Source organism: Acromyrmex echinatior, chromosome 7 (assembly GCF_024713525.1).
Source record: "Acromyrmex echinatior isolate Ae372 chromosome 7, ASM2471352v2, whole genome shotgun sequence".
In the NCBI taxonomy this organism is placed as follows: Eukaryota; Metazoa; Arthropoda; class Insecta; order Hymenoptera; family Formicidae; genus Acromyrmex; species Acromyrmex echinatior.
The window spans coordinates 5,693,609-5,711,240 of record NC_141858.1 but is presented as its reverse complement, the minus strand read 5'-3'; the positions used below and the strand labels follow the sequence as shown (position 1 = coordinate 5,711,240).

At 32.9% G+C, this 17,632-nt stretch overlaps 1 protein-coding gene and 1 long non-coding RNA gene across 7 annotated transcripts in view; both read left to right on the top strand.

Annotated features, from left to right (window-relative positions):
• The window catches only part of LOC105144011 (uncharacterized), a 488,432-nt gene that overhangs the window by 235,462 nt on the left and 235,338 nt on the right, over positions 1-17,632 (top strand). The window contains exons 1-2 of one of the 6 annotated variants that reach the window (XM_087408169.1): positions 12,995-17,011; positions 17,137-17,269. The exons of 4 other annotated variants lie outside the window; for them this stretch is intronic. The gene's annotated coding sequence lies outside the window, so the exon portion shown is untranslated. Of the gene's footprint in view, positions 1-12,994; positions 17,270-17,632 lie in introns of those variants that run through there. One more of the 6 variants, XM_087408168.1, reaches the window with a different exon arrangement.
• LOC147909065 (uncharacterized) lies at positions 6,487-12,698 on the top strand. Its single transcript, XR_015545714.1, has 2 exons — positions 6,487-10,495; positions 10,555-12,698. It is a non-coding gene; the product is annotated as an uncharacterized LOC147909065 (long non-coding RNA).

The following is a 17,632-nucleotide window of genomic DNA, read 5'->3' as shown; positions in this document are numbered from 1 at the left end:
TGATACAGTTTTTTCAATTTTTATGGTTTTTCCTGGCGCGTCGAGGCAAAGGATGGGAAGTAAAAGACAATACACATGAAATAAGGCGAACAAAAATGTTTTATTTACATCTTATTACATCGGTTTTCGTACTTATTAAAAACTAAAGCTAATAGTTCGCAATCGATGAGCTGATGTCCATTGAAGATGTCGCTATCACATATAATGTTCTCAGATGCGATGTTGGAGAATCGCTTATAATAAAGGCCTGCATGTTAGAGAAAGATAGAGCGCGCGTGCTACGAGTGAAGAAAGGATGGAAGAATTAATAGAGTATGAGTTTCTTTTGTATGATACAGTTTTTTCAATTTTTATGGTTTTTCCTGGCGCGTCGAGGCAAAGGATAGGAAGTAAAAGACAATACACATGAAATAAGGCGAACAAAAATGTTTTATTTACATCTTATTACATCGGTTTTCGTACTTATTAAAAACTAAAGCTAATAGTTCGCAATCGATGAGCTGATGTCCATTGAAGATGTCGCTATCACATATAATGTTCTCAGATGCGATGTTGGAGAATCGCTTATAATAAAGGCCTGCATGTTAGAGAAAGATAGAGCGCGCGTGCTACGAGTGAAGAAAGGATGGAAGAATTAATAGAGTACGAGTTTCTTTTGTATGATACAGTTTTTTCAATTTTTATGGTTTTACCTGGCGCGTCGAGGCAAAGGATGGGAAGTAAAAGACAATACACATGAAATAAGGCGAACAAAAAAATGTTTTATTTACATCTTATTACATCGGTTTTCGTACTTATTAAAAATTAAAGCTAATAGTTCGCAATCGATGAGCTGATGTCCATTGAAGATGTCGCTATCACATATAATGTTCTCAGATGCGATGTTGGAAAATCGCGTATACTTGGTATCTACCGTATCGACGAGTCGAGCTAATCGTTCGAACGTTACATCGATACACCCGTTAAAGTCAAACATACGGCGTAGCGTCGTTTCGGTCATCATAATGCGTACGGATGAAGAATCGAGACGTACGACCGTAGTATAGTTCAGCATGAAAACACTGACGGTTAGCGGTCCAACACTTATAAAATTATTCTCGTATTCGTTTCGAAACAGCTTGTAAATATTTCCTCACTGCTCGTAGAGGCTCTTCCACGTTTCGAGAGACAGCGATAGTTCGTGTCCGCGATGATCTCCAAGGGCGATCTCCACGTAACTCGGTGGGCCAACGTTGATTCCAATTTCCAAAAATTTGTAGCCCGTATTCGTCTGATCGTAACGTCTGCGTCAGTAAACGCACCGCACGATGTTCCGTACTGTGTACATACATAATGTTAAAAAACGTTTCTTTTGTGCATAGAATGTTGAAACTTACATGTTATATTCCTTCTTCACATCGTACGATGCACTGCTCTCTTTAGCATACATTTTTTCAGCCGTTCGTACAAGCGGGTATCGTAAACTGATTGCATCCGTGTAAATAGTAATACTTCTGGAATCGATAAGAGAAGACAGGTCCTCCCCCCTCTATCCAAGAATTTCGAATATGTTGCGACACGTTTTATCAAGTCTTTCTACGTATTTTCTTTGTCACGAATTTATACATACGTTTATACATACATTTATACACACGTACATACGTACATACGTTTATACATACGTTTATACACACATACGTACGTTTATACATACGTTTATACACACGTACATACGTACATACGTACATACATTTGTACATACGTTTATATATACGTTTATACATACGTTTATACATACGTTTATACATACGTTTATACATACGTACATATGTTTATACATACGTTTATACATACGTTTATACATACGTTTATACATACGTACATACGTTTATACATACGTTTATACACACATACATACGTTTATACATACGTTTATACACGTACATACGTACATACATACGTACATACATACGTACATACGTACATACGTTTATACATACGTACATACGTTTATACATACGTACATACGTACATACGTACATATGTTTATACATACATACGTTTATACATACGTACATACGTTTATACATACGTTTATACATACATACATACGTTTATACATACGTTTATACGCACATACGTACGTTTATACATACGTTTATACATACGTTTATACATTACAAAGGAAGAGAAAAGAAATACATAATAAATATGTTAACGTATTTTTATTTAAAAAATTCTTTTGCAACCACCAGTTATATATTTTCAATACATTTTGTAACGCGCAATTCTTAACATGTTGTCCACATCGTATAATATTAGTAACATCTAGATTAGATAAAGATTCCATGTGTTCTGTCGTAAACTGCATCCAGGGTCTCAATGTACATGCGTTCTCGCTCATCATCCAGAAGCAAGTTCCGCAGCCACGTTCGTTTCTCGCGTCCCTTGACATACACGACAGCATCAATAAATTTTTATTTCATTAATTAAGTAAAAAAATCCTATATTCGATCAAAGCTGATCTTATTTCCTAAATATTTCGGTTTGAATTTATATACATACGTACATAGACAATTCTATAAGCCACGCAATAAAGTCCTTTTCAATCTTGAAACGCAATCATGGATGGAACTACAGTGGTATTATAAAATTATGTATTACAATTTTGTGTTCATACATGTTCCCTTAAAAACGATATTCATTAGTTGTTGATCACGATTCATTAGTTGTTGATCAAACGGATGTTCACTTATTTATAATCATTGGCGACAAGTATTGCTGAAGTCGGCACGCTTGATTTATGCGAAACTGCAAAATTGTGTTTCTACGTATCCAACAGAGTAATCTTACCGCAAAACATGTTGAGATTCATCGATTTTTCGTAGAAAAAAATTTTTATATTACACTTATGCAAAATCGTATCTAACGTGGTCACAACTGCCGTACATCGACGTTTCACCGAGAAGAATTTATGCACTTTCATCTGTTAAACTTAAATTATCAACCGAAAAATGCTTTACTATTGTATCGTGTACCCACTAACACATGTTGATAGTATTAGTGAACTACAATCAAAACATTTATGACAATTATCAAACAGATATTAAACCATCGTCGAATGTCTATCGAATCACTGTCAAAAACATCTTTCAAATTAATGTCAAACATCTATCGAACCGTTATTGAATGTCTATCGCACCACTTTTAATCCTAACTATACACACTGAGTTCCCAGAAACCTCAACTTCAATTTCTAAATCGAGATCTTTTCGTATTTCTTTTCTTTTTCTTTGAACCAACAGTCGTCGAACGGTACCGCCATGTATCGTGTTCAACGAATAGAACCATATCAACGTCGACAAGATGTCCGAAATTGACCCGAGTATGATTAAACATCGCGTCACTCGTATGTAAAACGTACGTACGTACATACTACACATAGCGTACATTCTTCATTTTAAGGACTTACAAAATTAGCAGAAATATGACAGTGGTCTGTCAGACTGACGTAATCTTTGGTATATTTTTTAACATTACAGTTCAAAGTTAAATAACTGACACACTAATATCAATGGAGTAATATATTACAAACGTCTGGATTTTAATCGAGTCACTTTCAATGCAAATTTCCTTTCACAAAGATTTGTGAATTAATTTTCACGCTGCGGGCCTTGTACAGATTTTCTTTATTATTAGGTATTTATATTTTCTCAGCTATATATTTTAGTATTTTTATTATTATTATTAAATCCTCACTTCTAACAAGCTATGCTTTAATAACGTTTATTATTTCCAAATCTGTGCAGTTCTGAATATTTTTGTTAAATCATACAGTGTCATCTTAAAATATATTAGATATCATATTAGATTTATTATTGTACATAAATGCTGCTTTATTATGTATATTTTATATTATTAATATTTTAACTGTTTTATACGATTTTAGACATTTTGCTCATTGAGTAACTAAAAAAGATATTGAAAAAATTGCAAAATGCTAGAGGACTCAGTTTTTTATAGAAATAACACTATATGATTAATAGGGTGTTATTTCAGTTTTATAACCTGTATATGTACATATATTATACATATACACATATATAGGGTGTTCTGAAATTCGAATCAAAGTATTATATAGCAAGAAAGATCTCGAAAAATTAAGTTAAAAAGTTATTTGTAAATTTTTATTTTAAGCAGAAATTTTTGAAATATCAGGATTCAAATATAACGAGTTACAGCTTATATTTAGATGATCACTTGAATTAGTGAGTGCGCTGAAATATACGTTTACTTACTCTATAATACATATTACCGCATTTGCAACTCATCGGTAGGTAGCCCTCTAAGCATAGTCTGTAATTAACCATATTTAAACCTTTATTATTACAAAAATTACTTGAAAAATAAATAATTACAAGTAACTTTTTCACTTAATCTTTCGAGAACTTTCTTGCTGTAGTACGTAGGCTGCTGGCAAAGTTTCTGCAAACAATATGAAAAAAAAACATGTAAAATTCGGTAAATGGCTTTATTGTTTTTAGTAGTATTGTTTTTAGAAGTATTCGCCTTTAAGATCGACATTTTTGCATACGCTCGAACCAATTTTCAAAGCATTTTTTTTCACTCTGAGACTGTAACCTCAGAAATCAGTGTACAAAATGTTTCAACAGCTGCTTCAGGCACTGGCGACTCAAATCGCTCACCACGCATCTTCTTTTTAATGTTTGAGAACAAAAAGAAATCATAAGTGATAAATAAGGTGAATACGAACAATAAGTCATCAATGCGACATTTTTACTGGATAAAAAATCAACAGTTTGACGTGCTGTGTGACAGCTGGCATTGTCATGATGAAGGATGATGTGATGATTTCGGTTTGTTCTACGCAATTCATTTATGATTTCTGACAAACAAATTGTTGTATACTAATCTGTATTTACAGTCCTTCGATCCTCTAAAGTCACGATTGCCACATGCCGGTATAACTGAAGAAACAAGCAACCATTTGCTTGACAGCACTGCGTGAACAAACAACTTTGGTTGGTTTCGATTCATTTTGAAATACCCCCAACAGTGGATTGTTGTTTACTTTCGGGCTCATACGAATCCATAGATCCATGTTTCGTTCCCAGTAACGATATTGTAGACCAAATTTGATCGACCTCGGTTGAATTTCTTGAGCATTTCTTTGCTCCATTTAACACGAGCCTGTTTTTGAGCTTCGGTCAAATTGTGTGGGATCCAACGATTGCAAAGTTTCCGTACGCTCATGCAAGTGATCATGCAAAATCGTATGTATTGCTCATGTCAATGCCTAAGGATGCCTGAATCTCGCAGTATGTTATATGCCGGTCTCGCTCAATCATTTCACGCACAGCATCAACATTAATGGCAACAACAGACGTGGATAGACGACCTTCACGGAATTCGTTACAAAGAAAGGTTCACGCTGGAATTCGGCAAACCAATTTTAAACAGTCCTTGGATGGTGTTTCATCCCCAAAAGCCAAATGAAGTCGATCAATGCATTGTTTCGGAGTTAGATTATATTTGTAAAAAATCATTGCCCGAAAATTTTTACGCGAAATTTCCATTTTCTCACAAAAGTAACTTCTTTTAAAATACTATGCAAACAAAACTAGTTGGCTTGGGTACAAACTGTCAACTGAATTATAAGTTAAAAATGTCTAATTTTACGGATGTGATAGTAGCAGAACATTGGCGCCACTGGAAGTATTAGATTGCAGAAACTTTTCCAGCAGTCTACATATTCTGATTCGCGACACCCTGTATAACTGTATGTACATTAAATTAATTTTTATACGATTACATGCACATACAATATTATTTATCTATTATATTAAAATAATAAATAAATAATATCATAATATTAGGTGTAGTAAAAAAAAATCCATTATTTTCCCAATAGATGGCTTTAGTAATCTGTATCACGCGGTGATACAGATTACTAAAGCCATCTATTGGGAAAATAATGGATTTTTTTTTACTACACCTAATATTATGATATTATTTATTTATTATTTTAATATAATAGATAAATAATATTGTATGTGCATGTAATCGTATAAAAATTAATTTAATGTACATACAGTTATACAGGGTGTCGCGAATCAGAATATGTAGACTGCTGGAAAAGTTTCTGCAATCTAATACTTCCAGTGGCGCCAATGTTCTGCTACTATCACATCCGTAAAATTAGACATTTTTAACTTATAATTCAGTTGACAGTTTGTACCCAAGCCAACTAGTTTTGTTTGCATAGTATTTTAAAAGAAGTTACTTTTGTGAGAAAATGGAAATTTCGCGTAAAAATTTTCGGGCAATGATTTTTTACAAATATAATCTAACTCCGAAACAATGCATTGATCGACTTCATTTGGCTTTTGGGGATGAAACACCATCCAAGGACTGTTTAAAATTGGTTTGCCGAATTCCAGCGTGAACCTTTCTTTGTAACGAATTCCGTGAAGGTCGTCTATCCACGTCTGTTGTTGCCATTAATGTTGATGCTGTGCGTGAAATGATTGAGCGAGACCGGCATATAACATACTGCGAGATTCAGGCATCCTTAGGCATTGACATGAGCAATACATACGATTTTGCATGATCACTTGCATGAGCGTACGGAAACTTTGCAATCGTTGGATCCCACACAATTTGACCGAAGCTCAAAAACAGGCTCGTGTTAAATGGAGCAAAGAAATGCTCAAGAAATTCAACCGAGGTCGATCAAATTTGGTCTACAATATCGTTACTGGGAACGAAACATGGATCTATGGATTCGTATGAGCCCGAAAGTAAACAACAATCCACTGTTGGGGGTATTTCAAAATGAATCGAAACCAACCAAAGTTGTTTGTTCACGCAGTGCTGTCAAGCAAATGGTTGCTTGTTTCTTCAGTTATACCGGCATGTGGCAATCGTGACTTTAGAGGATCGAAGGACTGTAAATACAGATTAGTATACAACAATTTGTTTGTCAGAAATCATAAATGAATTGCGTAGAACAAACCGAAATCATCACATCATCCTTCATCATGACAATGCCAGCTGTCACACAGCACGTCAAACTGTTGATTTTTTATCCAGTAAAAATGTCGCATTGATGACTTATTGTTCGTATTCACCTTATTTATCACTTATGATTTCTTTTTGTTCTCAAACATTAAAAAGAAGATGCGTGGTGAGCGATTTGAGTCGCCAGTGCCTGAAGCAGCTGTTGAAACATTTTGTACACTGATTTCTGAGGTTACAGTCTCAGAGTGAAAAAAAATGCTTTGAAAATTGGTTCGAGCGTATGCAAAAATGTCGATCTTAAAGGCGAATACTTCTAAAAACAATACTACTAAAAACAATAAAGCCATTTACCGAATTTTACATGTTTTTTTTTCATATTGTTTGCAGAAACTTTGCCAGCAGCCTACGTACTACAGCAAGAAAGTTCTCGAAAGATTAAGTGAAAAAGTTACTTGTAATTATTTATTTTTCAAGTAATTTTTGTAATAATAAAGGTTTAAATATGGTTAATTACAGACTATGCTTAGAGGGCTACCTACCGATGAGTTGCAAATGCGGTAATATGTATTATAGAGTAAGTAAACGTATATTTCAGCGCACTCACTAATTCAAGTGATCATCTAAATATAAGCTGTAACTCGTTATATTTGAATCCTGATATTTCAAAAATTTCTGCTTAAAATAAAAATTTACAAATAACTTTTTAACTTAATTTTTCGAGATCTTTCTTGCTATATAATACTTTGATTCGAATTTCAGAACACCCTATATATGTGTATATGTATAATATATGTACATATACAGGTTATAAAACTGAAATAACACCCTATTAATCATATAGTGTTATTTCTATAAAAAACTGAGTCCTCTAGCATTTTGCAATTTTTTCAATATCTTTTTTAGTTACTCAATGAGCAAAATGTCTAAAATCGTATAAAACAGTTAAAATATTAATAATATAAAATATACATAATAAAGCAGCATTTATGTACAATAATAAATCTAATATGATATCTAATATATTTTAAGATGACACTGTATGATTTAACAAAAATATTCAGAACTGCACAGATTTGGAAATAATAAACGTTATTAAAGCATAGCTTGTTAGAAGTGAGGATTTAATAATAATAATAAAAATACTAAAATATATAGCTGAGAAAATATAAATACCTAATAATAAAGAAAATCTGTACAAGGCCCGCAGCGTGAAAATTAATTCACAAATCTTTGTGAAAGGAAATTTGCATTGAAAGTGACTCGATTAAAATCCAGACGTTTGTAATATATTACTCCATTGATATTAGTGTGTCAGTTATTTAACTTTGAACTGTAATGTTAAAAAATATACCAAAGATTACGTCAGTCTGACAGACCACTGTCATATTTCTGCTAATTTTGTAAGTCCTTAAAATGAAGAATGTACGCTATGTGTAGTATGTACGTACGTACGTTTTACATACGAGTGACGCGATGTTTAATCATACTCGGGTCAATTTCGGACATCTTGTCGACGTTGATATGGTTCTATTCGTTGAACACGATACATGGCGGTACCGTTCGACGACTGTTGGTTCAAAGAAAAAGAAAAGAAATACGAAAAGATCTCGATTTAGAAATTGAAGTTGAGGTTTCTGGGAACTCAGTGTGTATAGTTAGGATTAAAAGTGGTGCGATAGACATTCAATAACGGTTCGATAGATGTTTGACATTAATTTGAAAGATGTTTTTGACAGTGATTCGATAGACATTCGACGATGGTTTAATATCTGTTTGATAATTGTCATAAATGTTTTGATTGTAGTTCACTAATACTATCAACATGTGTTAGTGGGTACACGATACAATAGTAAAGCATTTTTCGGTTGATAATTTAAGTTTAACAGATGAAAGTGCATAAATTCTTCTCGGTGAAACGTCGATGTACGGCAGTTGTGACCACGTTAGATACGATTTTGCATAAGTGTAATATAAAAATTTTTTTCTACGAAAAATCGATGAATCTCAACATGTTTTGCGGTAAGATTACTCTGTTGGATACGTAGAAACACAATTTTGCAGTTTCGCATAAATCAAGCGTGCCGACTTCAGCAATACTTGTCGCCAATGATTATAAATAAGTGAACATCCGTTTGATCAACAACTAATGAATCGTGATCAACAACTAATGAATATCGTTTTTAAGGGAACATGTATGAACACAAAATTGTAATACATAATTTTATAATACCACTGTAGTTCCATCCATGATTGCGTTTCAAGATTGAAAAGGACTTTATTGCGTGGCTTATAGAATTGTCTATGTACGTATGTATATAAATTCAAACCGAAATATTTAGGAAATAAGATCAGCTTTGATCGAATATAGGATTTTTTTACTTAATTAATGAAATAAAAATTTATTGATGCTGTCGTGTATGTCAAGGGACGCGAGAAACGAACGTGGCTGCGGAACTTGCTTCTGGATGATGAGCGAGAACGCATGTACATTGAGACCCTGGATGCAGTTTACGACAGAACACATGGAATCTTTATCTAATCTAGATGTTACTAATATTATACGATGTGGACAACATGTTAAGAATTGCGCGTTACAAAATGTATTGAAAATATATAACTGGTGGTTGCAAAAGAATTTTTTAAATAAAAATACGTTAACATATTTATTATGTATTTCTTTTCTCTTCCTTTGTAATGTATAAACGTATGTATAAACGTATGTATAAACGTACGTATGTGCGTATAAACGTATGTATAAACGTATGTATGTATGTATAAACGTATGTATAAACGTATGTACGTATGTATAAACGTATGTATGTATAAACATATGTACGTATGTACGTATGTACGTATGTATAAACGTATGTACGTATGTATAAACGTATGTACGTATGTACGTATGTATGTACGTATGTATGTACGTATGTACGTGTATAAACGTATGTATAAACGTATGTATGTGTGTATAAACGTATGTATAAACGTATGTACGTATGTATAAACGTATGTATAAACGTATGTATAAACGTATGTATAAACATATGTACGTATGTATAAACGTATGTATAAACGTATGTATAAACGTATGTATAAACGTATATATAAACGTATGTACAAATGTATGTACGTATGTACGTATGTACGTGTGTATAAACGTATGTATAAACGTACGTATGTGTGTATAAACGTATGTATAAACGTATGTACGTATGTACGTGTGTATAAATGTATGTATAAACGTATGTATAAATTCGTGACAAAGAAAATACGTAGAAAGACTTGATAAAACGTGTCGCAACATATTCGAAATTCTTGGATAGAGGGGGGAGGACCTGTCTTCTCTTATCGATTCCAGAAGTATTACTATTTACACGGATGCAATCAGTTTACGATACCCGCTTGTACGAACGGCTGAAAAAATGTATGCTAAAGAGAGCAGTGCATCGTACGATGTGAAGAAGGAATATAACATGTAAGTTTCAACATTCTATGCACAAAAGAAACGTTTTTTAACATTATGTATGTACACAGTACGGAACATCGTGCGGTGCGTTTACTGACGCAGACGTTACGATCAGACGAATACGGGCTACAAATTTTTGGAAATTGGAATCAACGTTGGCCCACCGAGTTACGTGGAGATCGCCCTTGGAGATCATCGCGGACACGAACTATCGCTGTCTCTCGAAACGTGGAAGAGCCTCTACGAGCAGTGAGGAAATATTTACAAGCTGTTTCGAAACGAATACGAGAATAATTTTATAAGTGTTGGACCGCTAACCGTCAGTGTTTTCATGCTGAACTATACTACGGTCGTACGTCTCGATTCTTCATCCGTACGCATTATGATGACCGAAACGACGCTACGCCGTATGTTTGACTTTAACGGGTGTATCGATGTAACGTTCGAACGATTAGCTCGACTCGTCGATACGGTAGATACCAAGTATACGCGATTTTCCAACATCGCATCTGAGAACATTATATGTGATAGCGACATCTTCAATGGACATCAGCTCATCGATTGCGAACTATTAGCTTTAATTTTTAATAAGTACGAAAACCGATGTAATAAGATGTAAATAAAACATTTTTTTGTTCGCCTTATTTCATGTGTATTGTCTTTTACTTCCCATCCTTTGCCTCGACGCGCCAGGTAAAACCATAAAAATTGAAAAAACTGTATCATACAAAAGAAACTCGTACTCTATTAATTCTTCCATCCTTTCTTCACTCGTAGCACGCGCGCTCTATCTTTCTCTAACATGCAGGCCTTTATTATAAGCGATTCTCCAACATCGCATCTGAGAACATTATATGTGATAGCGACATCTTCAATGGACATCAGCTCATCGATTGCGAACTATTAGCTTTAGTTTTTAATAAGTACGAAAACCGATGTAATAAGATGTAAATAAAACATTTTTGTTCGCCTTATTTCATGTGTATTGTCTTTTACTTCCCATCCTTTGCCTCGACGCGCCAGGAAAAACCATAAAAATTGAAAAAACTGTATCATACAAAAGAAACTCATACTCTATTAATTCTTCCATCCTTTCTTCACTCGTAGCACGCGCGCTCTATCTTTCTCTAACATGCAGGCCTTTATTATAAGCGATTCTCCAACATCGCATCTGAGAACATTATATGTGATAGCGACATCTTCAATGGACATCAGCTCATCGATTGCGAACTATTAGCTTTAGTTTTTAATAAGTACGAAAACCGATGTAATAAGATGTAAATAAAACATTTTTGTTCGCCTTATTTCATGTGTATTGTCTTTTACTTCCCATCCTTTGCCTCGACGCGCCAGGAAAAACCATAAAAATTGAAAAAACTGTATCATACAAAAGAAACTCATACTCTATTAATTCTTCCATCCTTTCTTCACTCGTAGCACGCGCGCTCTATCTTTCTCTAACATGCAGGCCTTTATTATAAGCGATTCTCCAACATCGCATCTGAGAACATTATATGTGATAGCGACATCTTCAATGGACATCAGCTCATCGATTGCGAACTATTAGCTTTAGTTTTTAATAAGTACGAAAACCGATGTAATAAGATGTAAATAAAACATTTTTGTTCGCCTTATTTCATGTGTATTGTCTTTTACTTCCCATCCTTTGCCTCGACGCGCCAGGAAAAACCATAAAAATTGAAAAAACTGTATCATACAAAAGAAACTCATACTCTATTAATTCTTCCATCCTTTCTTCACTCGTAGCACGCGCGCTCTATCTTTCTCTAACATGCCTTTATTATCGATACATTTTTAAAGAAAAGAAAAATATGTCATGGTCAAATTCAAACCTTTATTATCAATGCATTTTTAAAGAAAAACATGGTCTAATTTTGATAACAAAAAAAGGAGTCCTATTGTGTAGGAGCCTTATTGTGTAGGAGATTAGACCTTTCCCCCTCTTTCCCCCGCGTTAGGTATTCCCCGCGCCTACAAGTACTTCCCCGCACCCCGCATTCCCCTCTAGCCCCATGGCTTAGAACCCGCCTAGTATATCTACTACAGTATTTACAGCGTACCAATTAAAAGAAATCGAATTTGAAGACGTTGTTGCAGAGTGATTTCGCTTTGCAAACAACGAGGTAAGAAAAAATTAGAATCTACACCGAAGGAATTACCACCAAGAGAAGTGTCAACAAAAGAAAAATAATATCATAATGATTATATATAGTATTTATTCATGACTTATTCGATGACTTTTCTAATATTTCATTTCATTTGTGATTAGTAATGATACTAATTTTTCGTTACATTATATATATATATATATATATATATATATATATATATATATGTATATATTGTACTATGACTTTAATTATACTTTTTAAATTCATACTAAGATATGAATTAGAGTTGTAATGAATATTGAACAACTACTCTGTAAATTAAGATGAAACTAATTAATATTAATATTAACTTCCTTAATTTTTAGTATTTTTATGATCGAAACTATTCGGTATTAGGCCGAATAATAGACTTCATTGGGTGTTCGACCGAATAATATAAAAATTTGTCGAACAGGTAAAACACTGAATAGTTGCCTAATATTCGTTGCAACTCTATGAATCAACTTTTCCATGACATGATAATTTTATTCATTTATCATGGTACTATTAATCTTGTGTTATGATCTCATAGTTTAAAATTTAAAACAGATAAGCATTTCCAAAATGTTATGTATGTTTAATATAGAGTAAGATGGTACAATTTCAAACATAATATAATTTTGAACAAAATAAAATTTGAATCAAATTTTCGAAATTCAAGTTTGATTCTTGTCCATTTACTCAAAAATGATAATAATATAAATGAATATATACAAAGTCTAATCGACGTCTATTATATTATCATTTTTCATTGGATAGCTCAATATCTCCTACACAATGAGACAATTACTAAATATGAACCTCAAAAATTGGATTCAAATTTTTTTTCGTTCAGTCATCATGTTTGACATTCACTTTACCCTACTTAATTTTTATATCATTCATTGTTTTAATATTATTATTATTTATGTCAATAATATATTAATTATATCACGTCTTGCAATATTATTTATATATGGATTTCTTTTAATGCTACAAATATATGTGCATAATACTTTATGAAATAAAATATTTTTATTGTAATATAATATAACGATTATTTTTCCGTTAATATAAACATAACATCATTTTATAATCGTAATTGTGCTTTATTTATATAGAATGTTATATCATACTATAATATATATTATAATATGTAGCTTGAAATAAATCGCTATAAAATTACTAAAATCGTTGAAATCTCTATTAATTCACACACTTTCAATAGAATTATACTAAAAATGGATCAATTAATAGAGATTTCAGTGATTTCAGTGATTTATTTCCACCAGAGTATGTAAAACATACACACACACACGCACGCACGCACGCACGCACGCACGCACGCACGCACGCACGCACACACACACACACACACACACATATGTCAACTATATTTTGAGGTTACTTATAGTTTGAGGTTATATTATAGTTTTTAAAATTTTTCAGATACTTTGCTTAAATATGATATTGTGAAAAACTTTCTCTTTGAATTAGAAATAGAGTCACTTTCGTTATTATTATCCTCACGATTTTGATCTAAATTAGTTCTACTTTCTAAGGTTCTACTTTCTAAGGTTTTATGCTATTTTTTATTGTTGAAAATATGAATTTAAGAGGATAACCATTCATTAAAAGAGTGATTTAAATCAAAGATGTTTTTTTGAAAAATTTTAAAAACTCACATTCATGGCTTTAATATCGCTTATAAACTCAAATGGAATGAATGAAATGAATTTATTTATAAAAACTGGAAAAGGTCCTTTGCTTAACGATGACCATCAATGCAATAGTCTACAAAATAAATTGTTTAAATTGTGAATCTTCTTATGTTGGCCAAACAAAAAGGAAATTAAAAACTCGTATTAAAGAACATAAGGCTGACATAAGAAAATCCACTTCCGAGATCTCAGTGATTTCACGTCACCAGTTGAATGAGATGCATGAATTGGATTGGGATAATATAAGAATTTTAGGCACAGAACAATCATTAATGAAAAGAAGAATTTCTGAAATGACATACATTAAAAGCCAAATAAGTGGTATCAATAAGCAAAGTGACATTGAAGGTTTGCCTGATGTTTATCTGCCTCTTCTTAAGAAAGATCTCTCTCACACGTAATAAATAATTCTAGAACTTTCTAAACTTTTGACTTATACATATAAATAGTGGTAACATATATGATATGACAAATAACAACACACAATGTCACGACAATTTTCTACGTGTGCAAAGGATGTACTTGAGATTCATCATTATTTTTTTGCTGTCAAACAGGTAACGATTCTATTCTGACACATTTCGATTAGAAGATATTAATGATACGTAAATTTATTAAATTAGAATCTGGAAATTTTCGTTCTACACTTTTCGTGATATGATTATTGGCGGTGTAACATTATTGTACGAGGCACTTTCACTTATGAAAGAACACTTTTATATATAATTATATCATACGACGGTTGAATTTAATGTCAGCTATGTGTAACTCTGCGTTTTAAGAATATTGTGAATTTACTAAGGATAGCCAGATTGTGGCCGAAACGTCTAATGTTTTTATTAATGTAATGATAATTAAATATCACAAACTATAACTTGTGCGGTGGTTTTTTTATGCTCTTTTTTTCATACGTTTTGAATTATAAACCACGTTCATTTTTATGATGTATTGTAACATTAAAATTTGTAGCTATTATATAGTGAACACATAACTGTGTCGACTGGGCGATTTGCCCTTTCGACTATTCCGTTTAGAGATGCTACGGCTACGGTTCTTAATTTATAGTTATTGACGAACGATATAAATTCAAATGAAATAAAGCCGTCTCGCGATCTATTCCGTCCGACAATTTCGGACGGAACATCGATGATATTGAAAAGAGAATATAAGTTGTCGCAAACTTCTTTCAAATTTGTCGTTTTTGCAGAAAACAAATGAGTAAAGCGAGTAAAAGCATTTATCGACACGAGAATTTATAAATGTCATTAGTAACTTGAAGAAGAAAATGACCGAAATGATCTAAATGAATTATTTCTAGTGATTTAGAAGCGGCTTTACTAATTTGTGAAAGTCCTTCTGTTTGTCTAGCAGACGAATTGGCGACTAGACACGTAACACAATTATATAGTCGCGAATTTGTTAGCGCATTGAAGGGAACTATTACGTTTTGTTTATCCCTTGAAAAATTTTTTCGATACTACAATGTGCGTTTTCATTATGGTAAGTACGTATAATTGTATTCGTCATTGTTTCTGATATCGCAAAGCGAGAGCAATCGGTTTTCCTTTTTTATACATTAAGCCTTCTAATATAATTCGAATTTTTCATCATCATTAAATTTTAGGTTATAAGCCCTATTTTTCAAATGAGCATCCTGCAGCTGTCGGAATTCTAATTCTCTTTCAAGAGGCAGTGACTCGACGAACATTACTAGTTGAAGCGTTCATGTAAGACATATTCTTTCCTGCTCGGTGAGTTACCTTAAATGTGTAATCTTGTAATCTAAGGGTCTAACGGGCTATTCGAAGATTCAAGTTTGCTTTATTAATTGCGTAAACCGGTGCATTGCAGTCAGTCACTACGGTGAATTGTATATGTGGAATCTCTCTATGGCCCTGACTATGGCATTTCCAACTCGAATGATAATTGGCTTCTGCCTTATTAGTCGCCTGAAATAAGCTATTGGCCCAATTGCCAATCGATTGTTCTTGAAGGAGAATTGTTCCTAGAAAACTTGCATCAGTGTGCAATTTTGTAATTACAATTGGATTATAAAAATGCAAAACTGGATATGACGACAGTTTTTTCTCAATATGTTAAATGAGTTTAAACAATTTTCATCGAAAGAAAAGTTAATCGATTTTCTGAATAAGCACTGCAATGATTTAGCTTTCAATGTATAATTATTTATAAATTTACGAAAATAATTTGTGAGCTCCAAAAACTTCACGAATTCGATTTCGGCTGCGGAAAATCCGAAATTGTTTGCATGTGCCTCTCACTTAGTGTTGTTTCATTCTCTTTAATAACATACCCTAAATATTCTATTTCTTTATGTAAAGTCTTATACTTTCTATAATTTAATTCGAAACCATACTGTCTTAAAATAATTAAAACTTCTTTTAGGACTTCTAAATTTCACTCGACTCCGACGGTATCAGAATATCGTCGATAGAGATTAGAATCTTGTCCTCTCTTATGAGTGACTGCAACACCTGCACGATATACTTTTGGAATTCGGCCAGTGATTCCGAGAATCCTACTAATAAGCGCGTATATTCATATTGTGCATCGGATGTGGCAAACAGGAAGTATTTTGTTGAATTGGGATGTACTTGTATCTGGTGAAAACCAGATCTTTAAGATCTAACAAAGTAAATACTGACTTATTCGTTAATTTTGCTAGTAGTCTTCGACTAACGGGAATGAGTACTTTTGAACTCGTGCATTTAGCGGACGTAAATCGACACACGAAGATCACCACTTTTTTTCTTTATAGATATAATTCTGGCGCAGTAAGGCGAATTAATCTGAATAATTCAATGATCTAATAAAGCATCCGTTATTTGCCTAACTTGCTTGCGTTCCTGTAATGCAAATCTTCTTGGTGCATACATAAACCGAATCATCCTGTAAGTTCACTTGAATCGAATAATCATTTTCTACTATCGGAATATCAACTTTTTCCACATCGACAATATTCGATCTAAATGTTTTTTAACCGAGTTATCAAAATTAATCTCAATATCTTCGATTAACGATTCAATATCCGATGCCGTATAACAAATATTAGTAGACAATAAAAGTTGCATATAACTCGCTAAAGTATCTGCTTCTGGGCAATGTATCAAAGTTATTTTCTCTTGAGCCAAAAAATCTCGACTTAGAATTAAGTTGATATCAGTTAATTCACTTAGTACTACATGGTACATTATCTCAAAGTTTCTATTATCGAATTCTTCCAATTTAATCTCAACTTTATGTTTGCCTAAAAT